Here is a 24,271-nt window from a genome sequence, read left to right as displayed (position 1 = left end):
AGATGACGGGCATATGTTTTGGGAGTGCCCCCTGCTCTCCCGGTTCTGGAAAGAGGTGGGAGAGATAATCAATGATATTTTATCGATCTCTTGCCAGGTGAGCCTATCTTTGGTTATTTTTGGATGCCTCCCCGCCCCACCATGGCTGAGTAGGAATGATGCTAAATTGCTTTTCTACATGATGTTGTTGGCCAGGAGGGAGATATGCAGGAAATGGGCTAACATCTCTTCTCCTATTTATTCAGATTAGGTAGATGCCTTGGCATATAATTTTACCTTGGACATGGAAGTTAGTAAAAAGGAAAGTAAGAGAAGTAAGTTTTGGGGCCCACTAAAATGTTGGCTGGAAAGAAGATACATCTTATGTCCTATGATTACACCTGCGGCCGTCCATAGAAGGGCTCTGGGGGAAGCTATTAAAGATAAAACCAAGAGGCTCGGATGTTCCCAGATGGGAGCCTGAAAAGGTAGCTTGCCATAAGGTTTTCCGGCGTTTAGGAGGAGGCCCCCAGGATGATATCTGGTTTGCTGTATGGTTGGATGAGAAAAAAAAAAAAAAAAGAGTGGCCATCCACTGTTCAGGTGTGGCTGGCTGGTGCAGCCTCTTCCAATTGCCATTGTGTCTTATCCTGTGGGGCTCTCTCTCTATCGGGCTCCATCCCATGTTGTCCGATCACCAGGTGCAGCCATCTATGCACCTTTGATAGTCGCTCTGTCTTTCTCCCTGGGCGCCCTTTTCTGGATCTCAGCATGCCTGTTCTCTCTTGCATGATAGTGGCAGTCCTCCACTAGGGGTGTGCAATGCTATCCTCTTTCTGTGCAGTGCAGCCACTGGGGAGGCTGAATGTGTGCACTGTGCATGTTCTAATTGTGCCTTCACTTTGAGCTGCTGTGTAGAACAAAGGCGTGAGCAGTGTCTCTTCCTCTAATACCCTTTTGGTCTCTGCTTCAGCATGGGATACAAAGCAATATTCATGTCACTATTTCCACCTGGAGGGTTGGTGCTGAGGGCACTGTGGCTACAGTTCAGGTTCCTGTTTGGTCTGCTGCTGCAGGCAATGTGTGGTTGTGCTTTCGGTCCTCTCTGCCAGTCTCTTGTTCCAAACCGTTGTGGCCGGTTGCAGTGCAGCACGCAGCTCTTAGGTGATGCTGCAGTCACTTCTCTGCTGTCATGGCTGCTTTCCTCGACTGTCGGCCATAAGTAATGGCACCTAGGGCTTCCTTCATAGTGATTTGGCATGCGCTGCTTCCATTCAAGTTGCGGGCAAGTCAGCAATTGCCTGTGGAATATGGCAGCCATGAGATGGCACAGCAGGTGCATGTAGCTTCATATGCTGCAGCAGCCCCTCTCTTTTTTCATACTGCACGGAGAACTCGCCACATTGCTGGAGGTCTGTGCACTGCTTGATCACTGTCGCGGGAGGCAAACAAACACTTTCCTTCCTCCCCCCTGCATGCTCTGTACAGTGGTGCCCCTGAGTTCAATATAATGGCCATCGCTAGGGCTGCTGCAGGCCTCTCCAGGTCTTAGAGCTGTCTCTGCAGGGAGGGGGGCTCCCTCACAATACTTCTATCTCTCACCGGGATACAAATGGCGGCAGGCAGGGCTTGCAGCATTGAAGGGGGGAGACTCACTACCTAGAAAGTAGGAACATGCAAAGCCTGCTCTCCTCTAGATGCTTCTGAAAAGGGAGCACACTCTTGCGGCCCTTTGGGTGCGGCTTCAGTCTACACCCCTGCTGGTGGGGTGCTGCACTCGGCTGTCTCTGCTGGCAAGGGCTGTCTTCTTTGCCACAGTAGGATCTCTTTGCCTTCCCACAAGGGCACTTCTTATATCTGGTGTAGACCACATGGGCCTGAGTGCAGAGGTCGGTTCTTGCAGGTGTAGCAGGGGCTCTCGCCAGGGTCAAGATGGCAGGCAGTAGCAGTAGGCAGCTGCAACAATGGCCATTGGTGCCTTGCTGGGGGGGAGGTCCTCCTCCCAATTTCTGCCAGGTGAGAGCATGTGGGGCTAGGAGACGACCAGTACTCTCCTCTTTCATGGCATAGGGCTGCCACTGCAGTACTGAGCCCTTATTCTGCCCCAGAGCAGGGCTAGTGGCTGAGGCCATGCATACCTCACCAGGCACTGCAGCAAGCTGCAAAGTGGCACTATGTGGGGATTGGCACCCTCGTCACCATTGTACTGCTGGGGTTAGTGTGGAAGCCAGCCTTCGAAGAGTGGCTGGTGGAAACACGGCATCGTGGAACACTAGTATGAGTCCATCTAATGCTATTAGTGTGGCCCATATCCACACAATGAAGCATGACTGCCTGGCGAACCTTTGGTTCGCAATCATATCTTTGAGGGTAAATAAACAGGTAGAGGCCCAGAGGTTGTGTATCGTGAGATGTTATCCAATTGAAATTGTACCTGAGGAGAAGGGTTTGAATTAATGGGTAGCATGGGCTGGTCTGCTTCGAGTTTGAACTTGATGAGGAAGGCGAGAGTTACATGGTCACCTGATGTTTAAAGGCATTTACAGCAATGTTTTCCATATATGAGAATGGATGTTTGCCACTCAGTGCCACATTTATGCCATCAGCATGTGTTGGGCTGAAAAAAACATGCTGTAGACAATCCCCTAAATTTAAATACCGTGGGGTGAATCCACCTTTTTCCCGAATTATTTCATATAGATTTTGCTCCCATGTTAATGGTAGTAATTCACGCTGAATAAATGCAGTCACTAAAATCACATATTGGGCACAGGGCTTGACCTATGGCTGTGCGTAGTAGACGATTGGGCGAATGCAGAGGTGAGGCCTGCTCAGGGACTGAGAAAAAGTGTTTTGTGGCATGCAATAAAACAACAAAAATAACAGAATATCAGCGAAAGAAACAAAAAATGATGTTATGCTTTTCTTTTAAATCTTGAATAATAACGTATGTTTCTTTTAATCTTGAATAATAATGTAAGTTTCTTTTAATCTTGAATAATAATGTATGCTTAAAAATATTTAAATTGAAGTTCTGTTAGGAATTAAAAACAAAAAAGAAGTGAAACTGCCCAGTGAGGTTCAGGTGTGCTCCACGACGGAGCTAAGACGATATTGGAGGGTCATGATGATCTTAGACACATTCATTCCGCAACCGTGTCTTTTCTGTTGGTCTGGGACTGGTGACCTTCAGATGGGACAGAGGACAGAGCCCCCCTGTAATGACCGGCGCCCTTTCAAACCAGGCAATGAGCGCCAAGTAAACATGCAGTTAGTTACCAATGATAATTGCCGTGACATCTTTATCAACTGCCTTGCTATATTTTAAGGTTGGGTGTTTTAACATATGCTCAAGTGCAAGGAGCGGTGTACACAAGAGCTAGAAATGTTAATTCCCTCGAGGTCAAATTGTAATTACAGGTGCTTGGTTGTGGTTGAATTTCGTAGTCCTTAATAGTCGCTTTTAAGGGGATCTTTCAACAAGCACAGAGGTTCCTGTTTCCTGCGAGACAAGTGCCTGTCTCCTCTTTGAATATCTCTCTCGTAAGACTGCTAAAGGCCACCTTCCATTAGAGTAGAATTTAAAACTGTAGTCAGAACTTGCAGCAGGTTGTTTGTTGTTTCGTTCTGCAGGTTTGCATCCGCAGATTGCTTGCTGTCTCAAAAAACCATAACCACCAGATTTCCTAAACCCTCCATGAAAGATTGGCCTTGATTTAAACTTTTGAATGGCCCTTTCCTTCGATTCTATCTTCTGCATGTCTCCCAAGTATATAAGACTACACTAAGTCACATGCCAGTTTCCCTTAATCTCTCTTTCATTGAAACTGTATCCCTGCAACTTAATAATATATCTATTCCTTCCATCCTTCTTTGCTTACCCACTAATAACACCTAACTCATTTATGTAACACAAAGAAACTGGAGTAAATGCATAGAAATATATATATAAATAAATAGAATATATAAATATGTATATAAATAGAATCTCAACTCATCTATGTTTAGCTCTGCAATCCATAGCTTGTGCATCAGCCATGCAGACCATAACTCACACACTAAAAGTATGACCTCACAAAATGTATGCTCATCAACAGCAATATTCTAGGAGAAGAAAGGGATGTCTTAAATATGTGACATTCCATGCCTACATTGAGTCCTGGAATGAGTCATATATACCATTACTTCACACATACTAAGGCATAAATATGTTCCTCGTTTATAAGGATGCCAGGCCCTCACACACCTGAGGATGTGTAGTTTCATCGCAGAGCCACTCCTTACCCATGTAATGATGTTGTAGCAATGCAGGTGAGATAATCTCTGTATAAAGGAAGCTTGTTTGTGAGTTTCTTGATTTAATGCAAAAGTAAATAGTATATTATCATTGTGTTGTATTGCAACATTTATATAGTGCTTATTATTCCTATGTGGAGTGCTGAAGAACTTAACTAAATGGGTAGCATTCTGCACCCTGTAGAGTGGGTGGCTAGAAGAATGTTGTCTTTGTTTTGATCGTGTGTGGGAAGTGTGTTCATGGTGTGTGAGAGGACCACTGTGGTGACGTGATCATATTATGGGTTGCAGTGCTTAGCAGTATGATGGATGAAGAAGTGTAAGAGACAGGCACGCAGTTTATGGTTTTAGTAAGCTAGCAGTTTTGAGCGGCTCTAGAAGTCCCTTTTTTGTATTTCCTATATTCATAGTCCACTAAGCTGGTTACTGCAATGAGTTGTTAATTCTGAGATTTTTTGTTTAATGTTCATGGTCCTGAGCAAGCTTAGGATAGAAGAGGTTGTGGAGAGTTCTGATGGGATGGAGTTTGTTAATATCATCCTAAATCTAATTGTCACTGTGAGATGGCAAGAACTGGCTCTAGTTTGCAGCTAGTCAGGACCTGCAGTGGCGTGATAAATTAGAGTCCTCCAATGGGCAGCCACATGTGGCAGATCTCTTAATTATTCCACACCTGATCATTTGGTAATGGGTGGTTTATTGCTGTGGACTAGTACACTACTGGATGATGGATATGGCAGTTAGCAGTTCTTTCTTATGTGAATTTAAGAATGTCAGGCAGTAAAGGGAATTATTAGGCAGCCTGTATGAACTACATTTGACAGTCTGACTGCTGAGTGTTAAGGTATTAGTTTTAGTGTGGGTATATATATTGGATTGTGATTGCATTAGATAACCCTTACAACACTTGACGAGACATTGTTGTGCTCTACGGTGGGCAGTATGCTGCTCCAGATCCCAGGGAAAGAAGGTTTTTTTTTAATGTTATTGTTGGATATTGGGATTAGTCATGTGCCCTACAACAACCATTTCAGATCTTTGCTCCAGTGTCTATGTGGTGGATTACAATAATAGGAAATTGGTGTGATCTTGAAATGGGAGTATGAGAATTTAATGCATTGGCCGGTCGCATTAATAGGCAAGCTACAGGAGATTTGGTATTGTTAGGTTGCAGAAGTATAACTTTTAAAGAAGAGATTGTGCAGAGGTACAATATTAGGGACAAAGACAAATATGAATGAGATTTAGAGAAGGTTGTGATCAGAGAGGAGGCATGCAGAGGATGGAGAGAAAGGAGAGGGATATTTGAAAGAAAAAGGAGAGTCAACATTTGAAAGTTTTAAGTGAAGGTTGTGGAGGCTTTCTGAGATAGCGCACAGTTAAATAAGTATTGTTTGTTTTTCCCATAAAACAGATAGAAAGAAACCACAATAAAAGAAAGATGTGCTTTACATATTTTTTTGAGATGCTCTTCCCTTTTCCATCTAGTGGTCAGGGCGTGATAAAGGATAATAGTGTTAGTGAATTTGTGTAAAAGTAATGCTTGTAAGGGCAGGGAGCACTGGGCTGCCTTTAGTCTGAAACACCCATAACACAGGTAGAATGAAGTTTGAGATATTGCTTCTGGCTGCCATTCATCCTTCCTGTAGGAGTAATCAAGCACTCAAAAGGAAAAGCCCTTCCAAGAAATGGCCTCACCGGAGCACGAGAAACTGCAGTTCCCCCCTTCCCAAACACCAAACCAGCAGTGCTCAGGAAGAACAAGCAATCAGCAGCCCTGCTCAACGAGATGCTCCTTGAATTTCATAGGGGATCCTTGTCTTGTTTCCTTTGCCATAGAGATAGAGGGGAATTCGGCATTTACACTTCTTCTTTGATGAGAGCTGCCTTCCAGTGCATGATCAGTGACTCGAGCTTCTTATTATCGTGTACACTAGTGCATCGACAGGCATCCAAGAGGGCACAGCTCCTTCATACACACATAGACAGATCAGTGTTCCGCATTTGTGATGAGAGGTGGATTGCTGGGCCTCTTGCTTTGTGCCCTCCTCTCTCCAGTACTCACTAGCTGCTCCCTAAGGGTGCTTATACTGCTCTCCAAACGTTGCTCTTTGCTGCTACCCCCTGTCTGGACCAGGGCCCCAGCTTCCAGGTCCATGACCAGTGCCCGGGTCACCATGGCCTGCTGCCTCCTCTTGATGACCCCATGCCTCCTGTATATAACATTGGGGAACTGGGGAAGAGAACAAAGCACCATGAACAAGGTACTAACGCAAATTGTCTTATGTGACCAAAAACAATAAGGGACCAGGAGAAATTACCTCATGGTTTAGTAGAGTCCCCTGTAAGTAGATTAAAATAGCACAGGAATATTTCTTCAGTGTCAATAAGTCAACATGTTTCAGTCTTACACTAAGAGCCTATAATAGATCTGGGGCATTCTTCTGGAGGGAGGTCACATATTTACAACCTGCCAAAACTGCCTAAAGCTGATTAGAGATGTTAGATGCCAGTGCAGGTAGAAAGATATGTGTAAGAGGTAAAAAACATAAACTGGCACATAACCAGTGTTGGAACGTTATGTTGGGTACAGGATGGTATCTTTCCTTGTTTGACTGTAATCTGTAATGGGAAAAGAACATATAAAATAGGAGACTGTTATACCTTGGGGCTGAGTATGACTGGCCCAGAAGGTATCCCAAGTGCCTCCAAACTCGGAAAATATCACCTGCAGACACAATATCATGCACAAAGTAGAGCCAGCAAAGGACTCTGTACCTTTATGCACTGAAAGCCCACCAAAAGACAACAAAAGTTTCAAGACATGAAACATTCATAGCCCATGTGTAGTGATACTATCAATGACTCAACAAACACCTTATCTAGCAGCAGGTAGTATTATGTCCCTTGGGAATGAGAAGTTGGGTGCTGCAATACTTAAGAAAGTTGTGTAGTGAATTATATAGGTAAAAGACTAGTAAGTAGTATAGCATGCCAACAGCAGCCTATGTCACAGATTCCATTGTCAAAACGGGTTCACTTCAGATTACAGCTATTGCTGTATTCTCACCTATGTATTCTCCCAGACAGTCCCAGCCTTCCCAGGTGTGCAGTGATTTGTAAAGTCCAGCTATTTAAGAAGGAATTTGAGATGTAATGAAGGCACTTACTCGACTTACAGACGTGGGTAGGACGTGCTGACATTAATGTGTGCTGACAGCAAAGATGTAAACATGGCTGCCCCAAAATTAACATCTGTAAACATTCAACCCAGGTGAATTAAAATGTGATATTGTATCTGTCTCATAGTGCAAGAATAGAAAGTTGATGAAAAGAAACCATTTTAATCTATAAAAAGACGCACATTCCTTTAGGGTTTAACACTCTAAGACCATCTCTCCGACTGGTGTGTAGTTTAAGATAACATAACTGACATTGGGGACTTAGCCATAGTTATCCATCTAAGTAGTAAGAAACTGGTTACAATCAAGCAAAAGACCCTACTAAGAGCAATATGATGTACATGTGAGATAATTTCAAGCCATATTATCCCTCTCTATGTGTGATAAAACGGTCATACGAGCAGAACTCTAACTAGGGTCTGACCAAACATTTTAAGGGCATTCTGAGCTTTTCATTGTGTGGCATTCCTCATATCATATCATTCCATCACATCAAATGTGTGTATTCCATAGGAAAAGGATCCATTTGGTGAAAAGAGGATACCTTTGCAAGTGCTACTTTTAGTCACTGCTGCATTCTGGGTAGAGAACCCAGTGGAGGATAATTCAGGACCATCATCTGCTCTTCAACGGGAAGACAACGTTGCTTGTACTGGGAAGAGTCTGGAGGTGGAGGAGCAAATGAAGGAGTTGGTTGTGTGGGAGTTCTTCACTCATGCCAGCAGAGATGAAGCTGAAGGTGAGAAGGATCACCTTCTCACTGAGCACTGAGCAGTGACGTATCAACTCCTTCAGCACTTCAACATGACTCAATACCTCAAAATGAAATCGGACGAGGAGTATGGCAATTTCATGGAGGAACAAAATAATTAAAACAAACACCAGTATGCCAGGATGCTGGGAGGTTCCAAAATGTTCTGAACACGTGCTACAGGAACTGGAAGAGAACAATCCCCTCCTCAGTATCTTTGCACTTATTTGCATGGATTGTAAACGCAATATCTGGTGCAAAGAGAAGATCTTCATGTTTGGAATGAGCAAGTGCAAGACTTTTACAGAAAATTTCATTAGTAAGAAAAAAAATGTTAAAAGTTTATAAGTGGCCGTTTGACACCATACTTCTAAAATGCACTACAAAATGCAGAACAAAAACAAAAAATAAAATAACAACAAAACTGAAAAAAAGTTATTTAAATTAACTGCTAGCCCCTGCAAAGCCTGTGATGGCCTGGGTGCAATGCCTGGCTGAAGGCCTGACTTTGCAGCCAACCTTAGCTGCACATGGTTGATGGCCGTGTCCTGTAGAAGTTGGGCGCCCTCTTGAATCCATGTGGGAGCCAACTACTTGTGCACAAAAACATTCGGTGTGTGCATCAGGGATTGTGCATCCATGGAGATTGGGGTGCAGGGCCTAGTCAAAGGCCAGGCACCTTGGCTAACCTTTGCTGGGTAAACCAAAGGTCTTATGCCGAGGGGATTACCCGTACATGTGGGTTCAAAGTTGCATAGAAAGTATAATTGAAAAAACCTAGAAATTTACTGGATAAAAAGTTAACATGAAGTTAAATAAAAAACACAAAGACATTTTAATAAAGAGGCTCAAATAGCAGTAGATATGCATATAGTTGACACTAACATGCTTACGTTTAAGTTGCATTGATTTTTCAAATGTGGGTTTTCATATCCTTGAAACCTCTCAGGCATTTAGGCATGAGTGCACTTTTATCTGTTAACTAAATGTGTATATATATATATATTAGTTGCAGATTCATTTTTCCACAAAACCCAAAATAAATATGGATAAATACTGATAAAACTAAATCAAAAATAAATATAGATAAATACAGACGGAAAAGTCAAAAAATAAATACCAAAAAAACAGGAGCCCTCGTTATGATTCATTTGTTAATGTTTGTTTAAAAAAATCGGAAATTCGCTTAAAGAACCACAGGTAAAATATAGTTACGATCACAAATTAAAATTGAAAAACTATTGAAATTCACCAGTTATGAATAGCTCTGCATACCATAGCTCGAAAATTAGCCATGCAAACCATGACTCGCACCGGAAATTCAGAGCTCACTTAAAACACCTCCATACTTAAGACCAGGATCTCACTCCTTAAGAATATACACACAACAATGTGTTTGATCCCTTCCAAGTGTGTTATCATGGGTTTGCAACTCACAGCTCATAGTTACTGTCCTATTTGGTTCCTTGGTTATCATTTGCTAATGTCCACATGAGCATGTGTGTTTCTTAGTATGAAATATCTGTAATTTTTACCACCATTGCATCAGAGTGTTGGCATCACGCTGTTGTTTTAAGAGAGCATCGTCTTTTTCATGTTATTCTGTGTGAGCCTCCCTTGTAGTCCGCCTCGCTGCACAACTAATAGCGTGCGACTGCGCCCTTCAGTTACGTATTATGCGCCGTGTGTATATGGGTGTATGGCTGCTCCATAATTGATTGGACTGTGCTGAATTTTTCACGTCCTGTGTGTAAACTGTGCTTGGCTGTAAGCGGAGGCAGCTTTTTCCCTCACGTTTATATTTAGTCAGGTTCTGCTTTGCTACTTTCGGGTGATGTCAGATTTTGCTTCTTGTCTTCGGTCGAGTAGAGCCAATGTGCACAGCTTCTCTAGTGTTGATGTGTACCTGGGGCAATAATGTGAATTCACTATAGCCGCATTATGAGAACCCCACACGGGCACTGGATGCCTTAAGTTCTGAAAACATATGTGGAAACAGCAGTTGCAACTTTGAAAAGCAAATTGTCTGGACCAAAGTACTTCAATAAATCCCACCGGGAGTCAAACAAGAATGTGAGAAAGAAAGATGTACTTTTTAGGGCTTTTGCAGAGCTTTCCCTGTCCCTCAGTCTCGGTAATGCTTCGTTTGAAGATGGGGCTGTCGGAGATAAAAAGGATTATGAAGAAAAGAGTGCACTTGATTTATGAAGCGCAACTCTTTGAGATGGTAAAGATGTGTTGAACGAAAACAGACTTCACATGATGAATTGTAGGTATGAAAACACATCAGCTGAGAAGAAAACGTTCTTTGTGGGGGTAAAACTCTGCAGGATATTCTACGCTGCCTCTGCTAGCGCCTCTGACCTTAATAAGTAAACTTACAAGGGGACACAAATATGTCGATGAACCTTTCGACTCGCAGTTAAGATGTTCTTACCATGACTCCAGAACATGCAAATCAGTAATCAATAAGCAATACACAAAATCAATAATCAACAACAATCAATAACAGTAATAATTAAGAGAGTCAATAATTGTCAAGCACCATGACCTTTCAGTTATGAATAACCACACCTTTTAGTAAAAGTTAGAATATTTATTTCCCTGTATTAATAATGCTAAGGTCCTTTAGATTAATCTCAAAATCAAATGAAACGCATACAGAAATGATGCTGGCTGTCCAAAGCGGCGGAATAAACGTAATCTAATCAAACCATGAACTACAACACATTCTAAGGTTACGGTGCAAATTAATAACAAAGTCAACTGCGGCAGGGAGATTACACACATTAGAATTCAGCAAAGAAATTCATCAAACATTATTCCCTATTAGCATTATTGCATTTGTGAGGATCATTAACTAACATTAAATTAGCATCAGCATGTTGGGCTTCAAGCAAAACAATTTAGTAACACCAATTTGGAAAAACAGCTAACTTTGGCTCTATCAGAACAGTGCAGTTGGTACCTAGGCTCAGCAAGCAGAGTCAGTCTTCGTCCTCAGGACATCAGTCGATCAGCAAGGCATTGGGGTTCAGCATCAAAGTTCAGAAAATGCAAAGTCTTTAAGCTTTAAAGTTAAGCACGTCTCTTGTCAAGAAGCAAAATGGGCAAGAATGGGCAAGAAAATGTTGACCTTTCGGCCAGCAAGAAAATGGGCAATGACGGTGTCTTCTCTCAGTGCAACGTCGTTAAATCAAAACTGCTAAAACTATTTCCCAAATCCCTATTGGTCAGTTAATCACATGTTCACATTTTGTCCAATAAAACTAAAGGCCAGATGTATAAAAAAAACCTTTTGCGATTCAGAAATAGCGATTTTTAAGAAATCGCTATTTCTGATTCGCAAAATGCAATGTATCATATTTTCGATTCGGTAATAGCGATTTCTTAAAAATCGCAAATGCTATTACCGAATCGCAAATTGCGATACAGCCCCCATTCGCATCTATGGGCATGTCAGCCCATATTTGCGAATATTTTGCATGTCCCAAATTGCAAATTCCTAACTGGAATTCACAATTTTTGGAAATGCAAAGTCCAGGGTGCTGGGGGCCTAAGGCCCCCTCTGCTGCACCCCAAAACATTTTTTTAACAACATGTAAGGGGCACACATGCCAAAAGGGAATGTGTGCTTTACATGTATATTTTAAAAATGCATTTTAATTTGCACATGGTCACAACTTGGTGGTAATAGCGATTCCTTAATGCCCAATTCGCATTAAGGAATTGCTTCATACATGTGCTTTAGAAATCGCAAATAAGGATTCCTTATTTGCGATTTCTTATTTAGAGAGTCGCAATTTGCGACTCTCTAAACAGGGTCGCAATTTTAAGGAATCTCTATTTAGCGATTCCTTAAAATTGCATTCAGAATGCCTTTGATACATTCTGAAAGGGCTTTTTGCCTTCGCAAACGGGCATTCGCACCGTTTGCGAATGCAAACAGCTTTGATACATCTGGCCCTAAAACTCCAAATCTATGAATTCAACCATGACTCCATTCACATGTCATTGATTGGTTGTCCTGCAATGTCCTCATCATTCGGCTTGTCAGGTTACAATATTGTTGCAGCTTCTACTCCAGTCAGTATCTCCATTGTTCTCCTCCTGAGAAAGTCAGTCTCACACACATTACACACAAAATGTTACATTAGCAAGAACAGCATCTTCTAGCAGTCGGTTCTCATGGGAAACAATCCTCAACTACAAGCACGTTTAAACAATGCAAAATGGAAAATCACAGTTTAACTCTGTAGACAGCCATTTATTAAACGTGAAGAAATACAGCTTTGACATGAGGCCTGGCAAGTAGGCCAAGACCTTCGCTAAGTTAAGGCCTACAATTAATAAAGCTAATAAAAAATGTATAACCCTCAATACGACTTATTACTACATTAGTCAAACATATATTCACATGTTTACAGCATTAGGCTATTAATAAGTACACTTCGTGAACATTGGCGGCCACTCATCGTAATCACATTTTCAAAGGCGTGCATTATTTTTATACTTTATTATTTTCTACACAAATCCATTATTCAGAATACATAAACACTCATTAATAATTTTTATTAAAACATCTGCGCTAGCACCTCTGACAGCATTTCCTGCTCATTGCCAGAAGGCCTGTGCTGCACATTCACCAATATTTGTTACTCTTTCACTGATCTGTTTCCATGGCTCAACACATCCACTGCTTTTCTCCATTTTGATATTCTAACAAGCAGTGGTTTCAGGGAACATTTTCACTTACATACAACTATCCTGGCGACATCATATGGAGCGGGAAGCAAACCAAAGCTTTTAAACTGTAAAAGTAAAGATTGTTCCACTGATGCAAGTTGCATTACTTAATTTACAGTTTGCGAACGACGAAGCTCCAACATTGCTGAATACTGTCTTTTTCAGACAGCTCCATCCATCATAACACAGCACAAAGCTTTGTAGGGTTTGTGCTTCTCCCATTAGGATCACTATAGTGCAAACCTGCGTGTAGCACTGTGAATGAGAACTGAAACATCCTATACTAATGACGAGAGGCAAGGGCAATAGGTCAGTGGACTTTGTACATTGAAACGTGAATCCCATTATTGAAAAAAATAGGATGACACACAGGAGGGGTAAATTGGTAAGGCTTATTTGTGTTCACTTGCACTTCTTATGGGTAGGTACACATGCCACTGTTCTCATTAAAGAGGAAGCAATATTTAATGTGTAGCCATCAACGTTCACAGATTCTGACACTCAACACCACATTTTTAGGACTTGGCTACACAGCGCTTTTGCTATCTCTTAGAGACATGCTGTTATATACTTTACGGGCTTTAACCCACCCATAGGCTTTCCATTTTCTGGCTCTACTGTTGCTCTCCTATCTTTCCCCCATTTTTCTATTGCATGCGTTTGTCATGCCTTTTGCTGTGTTTATCCCTCCTAAGAGCAGGGACTAGGTACTATATAAATGCACTGGTCACCATTTTAACTTCTGTTCAGGAACGGCTTTTCTCTTTCTTTAATATGAATTGACTTGATCAGTCCTGCCCGGAGCTACTACATTTCTGTAAACAGGCTTGTAAATCTTGTTGTTATCTTTTTTCCTGTCAATGGTCTGCCGTGACATAGCTGGGACTGCTTCTGAGCTGCGCTGCATTGAGTGGCTGGCCTCAGTAGGCAGCTACAAGCCTCGTGAGCCAGCTGAACTGGGCTATTTGTTCCCAGCCCTTCCGCCAAAGCCTTCTTTCCACACAAGTTTATCTGTTTCTGACAAGGACTGCTTCGATTTTCTCTCCATATTTGTATAAAGTGATAAGAACCCCTATACTTCCTTTGAAGGGGGAGTTCTTATTTTATAGCTGTATACATTTGAGGTAAAAGCAGATTGTAGTTTACTGCATTTCTTTAGAGAGGAATTCACTCCACAACGCCGTGGGAAGTTCGAACTCACCATCCACCCCTTCTAGAATCCCCCAGTACCAAGCTGCCACTCTATGGGGGCCTACTAATGGACTCGGATAATCTCTTCCAGAATATTGGGCATACCAACTCCTCCCTTAACCCCCGGTGCCCAATCCCTTATTTGCAGAAACTTCCACCTGGTCAGCGAGCCGCCCGTTTGTTGCATCAACTCTTCCCAAGGAAGAAGAACCCCCTCCTGAAAGAGGTCTCCCCAGTACTCTATACCTGCCCGTTTGATCAGTAAGGCTAAAACATCTTGGAAACACTCTGGTGTACCCGTGGAATCCCAGATCGGTGTGTTGCAATTATAATATGTAACTTTTGCAGTTTGTCTAAGCTGATACCAGCATTCTGCCAATCCCCGCATAATTTTCAGTTTTACCTTTTTAAAGAAGTTAGGATCACCAAATGTAAAAATAAAATTACTTGATGCACCCTTGATGGTAGAAGCCATCGTCTTAAACATTAGGCCCATTGTCGTGGAATCTGGACAGAGAAATAGAGCCCTGGTATTCTTCAAAAGGAAAGCCCAAGCATAATACTGTAATTCTGGTAATGCCAGACCACCCTTTTCCTTACACCTACGTAGCTTCCTCCGAGAAATTCTAACCCCTTTAGAGCTCCATATAAAATCATTTATGAGCTGCTGCATTTTTTCTATGCATTTTTTCTGCATGGGGAGTGGAGAAGCAGAAAACAAAAAATTCCACTTTGGAAGGATAGACATTTTTACCAAATTAACCCTACCAATAATCGTTAAAGGAAGATGAGCCCAGCCTTGCAGTAATCCCTTACATTCCAATAGCAGCTTTTGCTGATTCCTCTCTACTAACTGATTGATATCCTAGGGCACCAGGACTCCCAAATATCTTACTTCCTTCTTGCAATAAACTGATTTATATTCCTTATTCCAAGCCATAATCTCCATCTTTTCCACATTTACCTGATAACCGGATACCTTGCCATAGTCTTCGGCTAATCTGAAGATCTCGGGGATTGCAGATGATAGATTGTCAGTATATACCAAAAGATTGTCTGCATACAAGGCAAGTTTCCTTTCCCAACCCCGACAACGAAAAGGAAAAATCACCGCATTTTGCAGAATCTTTCTAGCAAATGGCTCAATGTATAGATTGAATAGTGCGGGAGATAATGGGCATCCCTGTCTAGTACTCCTGGTTATTGCAATAGTTCCAGTAAGATTTCCATTCATGAGTATTCTAGCTGTTGGAGCCCTATATATCTGATTAACAACCCCACAGAAGTTATATCCCAGATTAGCTCTTTTTAAAAGAAATTTTAGATAGCCCCAACTTACTTGATTGAAGGCTTTTGCTGCGTCGATAGTAATGACCCGAAGGGGAATCAAAGGACGTTGCCATATCTATAGCCCCAATCAAATCGTATGTCAGCTCGTGCAAATGTCTACCCTTCGAGAAGCCCTTCTGGTCAGAATGTATCAAACTATTCACAACTCTATTCAACCTATCCGCCACTATTTTGGCAAACAATTTATAATCACTATTTAACAGTGAAATAGGCCTATATGATACACATTTTGCGCGTTCTTCCCTGGTTTTAAAATCAGCGTAATAATCACCTCGTTCCATGTAGATGGGATATCTATTTCACTTAAAAAAATCTTGCCAAACAACTCAGTCAAGATTGGAATAATTATATCACCTAGTACTTTATACACCTCCACTGGGATGCCATCAGGGCCCGGGGCTTTCCCGTCTTTGCCCCCGAACAGCACCGCCGGCACATCGCCAATGGTTATAGGACCATTAAGAAAATCCTGGTTCTGTTGCGTAATTTCCGGTAACACGTCAGGGGCTAACCAGTCCTCCACCAACTCTTCTCGCCCCTCTACACTTTCTGGATACAGAGATGCAAAGAATTCCTGAAACCCATGTTCAATATCCTCCCTTCATGTCAGTTTCACCCCTGACTCCTCCAAGTCGATTTCCTTAATATAATTCCTGACCTGGTCCGATTTAGATTTCCAGGCAAGCAACTTTCCCGAACTCTCCCCATATTGAAAGTGCTTTAGTTTGCTAGCCTCCCATCTTTTAGCAATTCTCGCTTCTAAAGTATTTTCCAAACGATGTCTTAGCTCGACCAATTCCACCCTCACTACCTCTGCCTGGAACGTTTCCTCTTTACCAACCAACTTCTCGCTTTTTTTTTTAACATTTCCTGTTCTAAAAAGCTTATTTCATTTCTAAAAGTTTACGTTTATAGCATGCAATGCTCTTAATTTTTCCTCTTATAACGGCCTTGAAAGTGTCCCAAACCACTGATAGTGATGCCGAGCCTACATTAATATAAAAAAGACTTCCGTTTCCCTACGTAATTGAGATAACACATCCTCCTCTAATAACAATGCACGCTCGAGTGTCCATCTATTATACATTCTCCTCTGAGGCAGGATTAAATGCAGTGCCACCGCTGCATGGTCTGATAAATGAGACGGTAAATATTCTACCCTATCCACATTTTCCAGCAACCTACTATCAACAAAAAAATAGTCGATACGCGAGGCGTCGCTGTATTTCTTATTGATAAAGGAGAAGACCCTAGCATCCCCTCCCCTCTTCCGCCAAATATCACATAGGCCATGCTCCTTCATCATTCTCTTTAAATATTGCTGAGATTTTGGCGTGCCCAAAGATCTGCAGGTATCTGTTCTATCCAATTTATTGTCCAGCACCACATTAAAATCCCCCATCATAATAACCAAGTCTGAAAATTCGATTAACTGAGAGAACACCCGCTTAAGAGGCTCAATATCGTCACAGTTTGGGCCATAGAATCCAACCACTACCAAAACTACTCCCCCAACCTGTGCTCTTACTATGACCCAGCGCCCTGCTTGATCAGCTCTTACTTTGAGTATTTCAACTCTAACTTGCAAACCCTGTTTGACCAAAATGGCCACCCCCCCTTGTATGGAAATTATGAGTAGTACAAGAATATATTTGCACCCATTTTTGCGTCTCAAATAACTCCTTACACTCCGCTGCCGCCAAATGAGTCTCCTGTAAGATAAGTATTTGTGCTGGCGAATCTCTTAAATATTGTAGAATTGTATTCATTCTCGCTCTAGTCCTCAGACCGTTGATGTTTCAGGAGAGAAATTGCATAGTAAACCTTCCCTTCCCCTGACCTTTGCCTATACTAGCCATTCCTAACTAGCGAACTACCCCTCAGCCTCAGTGAATAAGGAACATTTTTATTGCTTAGCCCCAATTGCCTCCCTCCTTGTACCCTGCCCTCCCTCAACCCTCCCGTAGAGAACCCCCCACTTTGTCGGCCAACATGGCCCTTGTTTTAGAGCGCCCCGCCTACCTGGGAGACTTTAATGCACTCGGGGATAAAATCCCGTTTCACATATGATCAGCTTGCTCTCTCCTAATAACATCCAACAATTCGTCTGCCCTGCCCACATCCCTTATATTGTACATTTTATTATTATGCATAATTCGAAGAAATGCCGGGAATTTCAGCTGCACCGAAGCCCCTAACTTCTTAAACTCATCCAAACGCTTTCCCAACTCCCACTGCCTATCCATAGTGAGTTTAGACAAGTCAGACCTAATCTGAAATGTCACATTTTCCACCCTTAATGACTTCTGCTTTAATGCACTGCTCAACATTTTTTCCTTCAACTGATAAGTTAAAAAGTTGACCAGGATATTTCTCAGTCTAGTGCTATTCGGCCGCCTCATAAAAGGATCACGATGGACTCTCTGGATATCTTTCTCGATCTCTTCTTTACTCTCCTCAAACTCGCATACAGATTTTATTAGGGAGACCACATAAGACTTCAAATTGCCCCCTTCTACTCCTTCCGGAACCTTTAGAAGTCTTATATTGTTCCTTCATGAATAATTCTCCAATTGCTTCATCCTGGCTTGTAATCCTTGCTCCTTTTCATTCAAGTCCCGAATCTCCTCTTTATGGTGCTTCAACTCCTCCTTCATCCCCCCCACCTTTTCCTCTAAAACCTGGATCTTCTCCATCAAACTGTCAATTTTCTTTTTCCAATACATCACAGGCCTCTCTAATTTGCCCTTGATTACTCTCCGAGCTTGCAAAGCCTTTTTTTATATCTTCCGAAATGGAAAGGATCACAGCCTCCATAGAGGGACTATATGTTGAGCCAGGGGCCAGGGCTTAGGCGAGAGGGGGACTAGAAACCGACGTAACCAGAACTTCTTCCTCCTGCCGCAAAGTTGACATGTTGCTACATCAACTGGTCAGGGAGACGTCAAAACCTACTTGTGTCCTCTCTTGGCGAGCCCGATCATCATTTGGAGGGAAAGAATTATCTTCAACCCCCTTACCAGATCCTACACCATTCCCACTTGCCTTAGCGGTATGATCATCCATTTTCCCTTGACCAGGAATAAGCACAATGACCTCCGGTCTCGCCCTAAAATAGGCTCTTAGTGAGGGTGTAGGTTTGTTTTTTATTTTTTGCCTTCCCTCACTTCCTCTCTTTACAGGATATCTTACTGGTTCCAAAGTTTTAACACAAGTCTTGCCCTGAGTCCACAAAACTCACTACCCCTCTCTTCCTCCCTCAACCCTGGCCCCCCTACCTGAGATGGGTTAGTAAAAAGGTGGAGCTCCTACCCCCTCCGCTGTGCCTGAATGAGCATCTAGTGAGCTCAGCTGCCGCTATTGCCTCCTTTCTGGCCGCCTGGGAAGCGCGAGTTGCCGCGCTACCAGGTTCCTGGGAATTCCTCCCAGGAACCTTGCTTGTGCTGGCTCTGCTTGGATTCCCCCAGAGGGGAATCCTTGCTGCACCTCGGCGCACCCGACGGAGCTCAAGCGTGGCACGTTCCCAGTGCCGGAGTCTCCCGCGGGGTGCCTCTCCTCTCTGCCGAGTCGACCGGGTCCCCGCGCTCTTGGCTGCCAGCAGGCACATCCGTCCAGCCGATCGATTCGTCTGAGCCACGCCCCCTCAGGAACGGCGGGTAAGCGCGTCTAACGGGCTACCGCCACGGCATAGCCCGCCATGTTCTCCGTCTCCCACACAAAGGTCGTAGTTTACTGCATTTCACTCAAAGCAGCGTTTCTGCTGGTCCTGCCTTCTAAACAGTAAACTCCTGCTTCAAGGTACAAATTGTGTAAGAGATGCTGCCTGCCTTCCGTCACTTTCCTACAGCTCCCTCGTCAACTCATAACTCTCAGGACATAAAGGTATGTTAGCTTAGCAAACAGTGCAGTACATTCGGTACAGTACAATAGGGCCTCGTGAAAAGTAGGTCGCAGTCCAGTCTCTTCACAAGAGCTCTCGGGCCGGAACAAGACGGCCAGGACGAGTATAGGCTGGTGAGTGGGCAGGGGAGGGTTCTCTGGGGAGGGCATAAAAGGGTGTGGGGGCTGGAGGATCGGCCTCTTCGGCGCCAGCTAGTCACACTGAGCAGAGGTTGCTGATCCATGAGGTAGGGGTACAAAGGTATTTAAAAAAAAAAAAGAAAAGGCAATTTTCATACCGATACCAGCTATCGGAAGGCCGAACATGGCCGCGGGGCATGATATGCAGGAGATCCGGGCCACGCTTCTCATGCTAGGTGAAGCTGTCCACGAAGACCTGCTCAGGCCTGGCATTCTTGACCAGGCCTGGGTAGGTATGACACGCGTGCCGTGTGCTGCGGCGCAGGGGGTGGCGGAGGTCACCACCGCTTGCCGGTCCCCACGTAAGCACCAGAAAAAGAAGTCAAAAAGGGGTCTGGGGCGCAGTGCCTCCATCCCCCCTCACTAATCTTGAGGGGGGCCAACAGGGGAGCCTCAGAGGGAGGCAGGGCTAGGGGGAGAAACTGGGGAGAGGGGAGTCATCTGAGGGCATGACAGGCCCTTTAGGACTGGGCCTTGCTCAGGTGGGGCCTACTCTGCCGGAGGGGCAGCAGCTGATTGAGCCTTTGGGGCTTGACCAGCCCATGGATCTGACCTTGACTGGGGCCCCAGTCAGAGATCATAGAACAGGTAAGGGACAGGGACTGGGGGGCACCAAGTGGAAAAAAAAAAGAGGTAGTGCTGCTGCAGGGGGGCCTGGGGGGCATTGTCTGGTGACAAGGATGAGGCAGCTGGCAAGGGAGCTGGGGGGTAGTTGGAGGAGGGCAGCTGAGTGCAGGAGGTATTTCAAGCAAAACATACCCTTTCCAATGACTGGTCCGTAGTGGATATTGAGGCCAGAATTCAGGAACAGAGGAAACTGGTGGCGGAGACTGAGATCAGGTCGGCCAAGTTATGCAAGGGGGGTGGAGGCTGAAGGGAGGTCCAGGAAGGCAAAGAGGAAGTCAGTGGGGATTAGTGGGGGCCAAGAAGAAGGGCATGGGGCAGAGAAGGGTAGTTGGGTATGGATTCCACATGAGGAGCAGGGGACAGCTCAGGAGGCCGGTGCTGCTGGTGGGTCAAGCAGCGTGACAGCAATGCCTGGCGCACACAGACAGACGCAGCGAGGAGCGAGGAGAGTCAATGCCAGCTGGCAGAAAGGTGGTGAAGCCAACGGGGAGCAACATGGCCCCAGGACGTTGGTCGGAAGCGAAAGAGGGCGGTTTTCTCTACACAGTGGGAACGCACGAAACACACGTCTGGCTTACGTCATGGGGGTTCAGTGCGGATGATGAATACGACATGGTGGATGAAGATGGCACTGATGGAGGAATGGGTGTGGATGAAGAGGAGGTGATTGAATTGGATTATGAGGAGGATCTAGATGATTAGGAAGAAGGGGAGATTCAGGAAAAAGAGGTGACCCGGGTGCACAGGAAGGGGCAGGGGCACAGGAGCAGCGCAACACCCTCTTCTGTTACTGTTTTGCAGGCTTCAACGTCTACCATACATGGGCATGAGGTCTCCCACAAGGATGGCGGCAGGATCAAGTCATTGTCTGACGCTGGATAGACTGGTTGTGGGGTCCAAGGTAAAGGAGGATGGTGGGCGCCATGGGGTGATCGGAGGGGCAAAGCCGGCACAGCACAATATCAATCTATTTGGTGTGGGGAACGATTTGATACACATGCTGCACGATACAGGTGCGGTAGTTGCAAGCAGTTCGGCTCTGGGGGAGACAAGGTGCTGCCAGTGCAAGGTGGGGACAGAGACACAGTGGTAAGCAGGGATAAAGAGGACGAGGACAAGGGGGGTGGGACACAAGAAGAGACTCCCCTATATGGGACTCGCTATGCCTTTGGGGTCACATGTAGTAGACAAGACAAAAGCAAGGATGCAGACGCATGAGTATGTTGATGTTTTCAAGCTTTTGCACAGGGATATTCAGGCAAAAGAAGGTTCTAAGGAAGAGGAGTGGGAATTTGCATGTAGACCTAGGGTTCCCATATCTATGGACAACTGGAGTTCTGCTTTTTTTATTTACGCCTGTATCTACTGTGAGACATACTTAGACAGGGCTATTGCCATGTTTAAATACATGGACATTATTCGGAAACTCCAAATGCATTTTTTTGCATTGTTGAACTATGATGAGGAGTTTAGAGCCAGAGTTAGCATTAACTCAGAAAAAGCCATGGGGGGACGTGGATTCGGAATTGATGGCATCTTCGCAGTCTGTGTCATCCACCCACACCGCTAGTGGTCTCCCGGTAGTTTACAAGACTTTTCAGCAACGTCTGCTCAGGGAGGGGCGGGTATGCCTTAGAGGATGCAGGTACCTAGCTCAGGAGCATGCTGGAACTTCAACAAGTGGTTTTGCTCCAGGCACCCCTGTAAATTTAAACACAACTGTTCCAACTGTGGGGGTAAGCACCCAGTCATGCAATGTTTTTCACTTGCCAGTCTGGCCGAGCGGTGGAAGTCTACCAGGGGCAGAGGTGGCCAAGGCGCTCCTGGGCCAAAGGTTGCCTACTCCAATTAGGCTGGAGAGGTTACTGCCTTGGTTGCGCGTGCACTCGAATACAGACATGGTGTTCAAATTGGAATGGGGTTTCAAAGATGGCTTCCGGGTGGGGCATCAGGGGCCACGGGTAAGGAGCTGGGTGGATATTTTGCAGTCAGCTAAGACCAGGCCAGAGGTAGTGGTGGAAAAATTGAGCAAGGAGGTGGCAGAGGGCCGAATTTTGGGCCCAATTTACGATTGGCCTATGGAGGTTTTGATGATCTCACCTTTGGGAGAGGTACCAAAAAGGAGCAGAGGGGATTTTAGGCTGATACACCATTTGTCATGGCCTGAAGGGGCATCAGTGAATGATTTCATCATGCCAGAGGATACAAGGGTGGTATATACTACTGTGGATGATGCCATTAGGCTCATACGGGGGTGTGGGAGAGGTGCTGAGCTGGCAAAGTGCGATATCAAGGCAGTTTTTTGGCTGGTCCCTATTCACCCATATGATTTTTCTTTGCTAGGTATGCAGTCGGGAGGGGGGCATATATGTGGACAGATGGGGTGTGCGATTTCCTGTGCGTTATTTGAGGCCTTTAGTACCTTCTTGCAGTGGGTTTTTGTTCAGGTGTGTGGACATCGGATGGTGTCACACTATCTAGATGATTTTCTTTTTGTCGGACTCATGTGACAGGGCACTGCAGGAGTTTGAGCAGTTGGCACAAGAGTTTGGGGTACCCTTAGGTCTGGAGAAAACAGAGGGCCCTAGTTGTGTTTTGACTTTTTTGGGCATCGAAATGGACACGAGGGAGTTCATAGCTCGGTTACCGGCGGTGAAGGTTGAAGAGATTCTGCTGTTTTTGAAGGAGATCACATTAAAGCGGAATATTGAACTGCACGTGCCTCAACAACTCTTGGGTTTTCTTAATTTTGCATTGCAGAGTGGTACGGGATGGTAGGACATTTTGCAGGCGCATGGGGTTGGCCATGTCGGCAGCATCCCTCCCACATCACAGGATTCGGTTGACCATGGGTCTGCGAGAAGACATTAACATATGGGACCTGTTTTTGACACAGTTTAACAGGATCTCAATGTCTTTCCATGAGGAGGGCACGGTTTGGCAGGTGCAGATTTTTTCGGATGTGGCAGGTGCATCGGGTTTTGGTCTGTTTTGGGATGGATGATGGGGTGCAGAGACATGGCCAGCCCAATGGTCGAGTCAAGGTAGGAGCATTGCCTTTATAGAATTCTTTCCTCTGCTGGTGGCTTTGTCAGTGTGGGAGAAGAATTGGCTAACAGGACAGTGATGTTTCATGTGGACAACCAGACGGTGGTTGATTTGGTGAACCGACAGAGGGCAAGTGATATTAGAGTACTGCGGTTGCTGAGGAGGTGTATGTTGCATTGCTTAACTTTGAATATCAAATTTAAGGCTGCACATATTCCAGGGGTAAACAACTCCATTGTAAATTCCCTGTCTCGTTTGAAGTGGTAGCGTTTCCGCCAGTTGGCACCCGGTGCAGAAAGTGGGGGTTCAAACAACAAATTTATACTTCCTTACTCATGCTTACTGGTTTACAATATAGTGATAGGCCATATTCTGATCTTGACGAAGTTGCAGGTCGATAATATTGATTGGTGAGCTGGCACATCTCTCTATCTATCTATCTATCTATTTATTTATCTATCTATCTATCTATCTATCTATCTATCTATCTATCTATCTATCTATCTATCTATCTATCTATCTATCTATTTATCTATCTTTCTATCTATCTCTCTATCTACCATTTATCTATCCTTTATCTATCGACACAATTTTATTTTTAAGACACATAAGCAACACTTAAGCACTTACTGTTTCATATCCCCGTTATAGAGCAGAGTGAAACATAGTCCAAAGGTTAACTGTTAGAGGGACTATAGCGAAACATGGATAAAAGACACTGACAATGTAAATGCCAATACCCCTTGGATTGCCCAGACCAATTGGCTTTGCCAATGCTTGTTGAGTGTGCACCTGATTCTCTGATCTGCTCCATTTGTCTGAAACAACCTGCAGGTTATTCTCCAATGTTAAATATTAAAATATTTGCTGTGAAATAAAATTGTGGAAAATTATAGCTGTGGAATGTTAGACCACTGTTGCTTTCATTTCTAAACGTATGCCATGGATGGCCAGTACTCTAGGTTGGGAACCAACAACTAGGTAAAGGCAGAGTCCTTCAGATCGACATTTGAAGCGGGTC

Source organism: Pleurodeles waltl, chromosome 1_1 (genome assembly GCF_031143425.1).
Source record: "Pleurodeles waltl isolate 20211129_DDA chromosome 1_1, aPleWal1.hap1.20221129, whole genome shotgun sequence".
In the NCBI taxonomy this organism is placed as follows: domain Eukaryota; kingdom Metazoa; phylum Chordata; class Amphibia; order Caudata; family Salamandridae; genus Pleurodeles; species Pleurodeles waltl.
Note: the sequence above shows the minus strand (reverse complement) of the source record.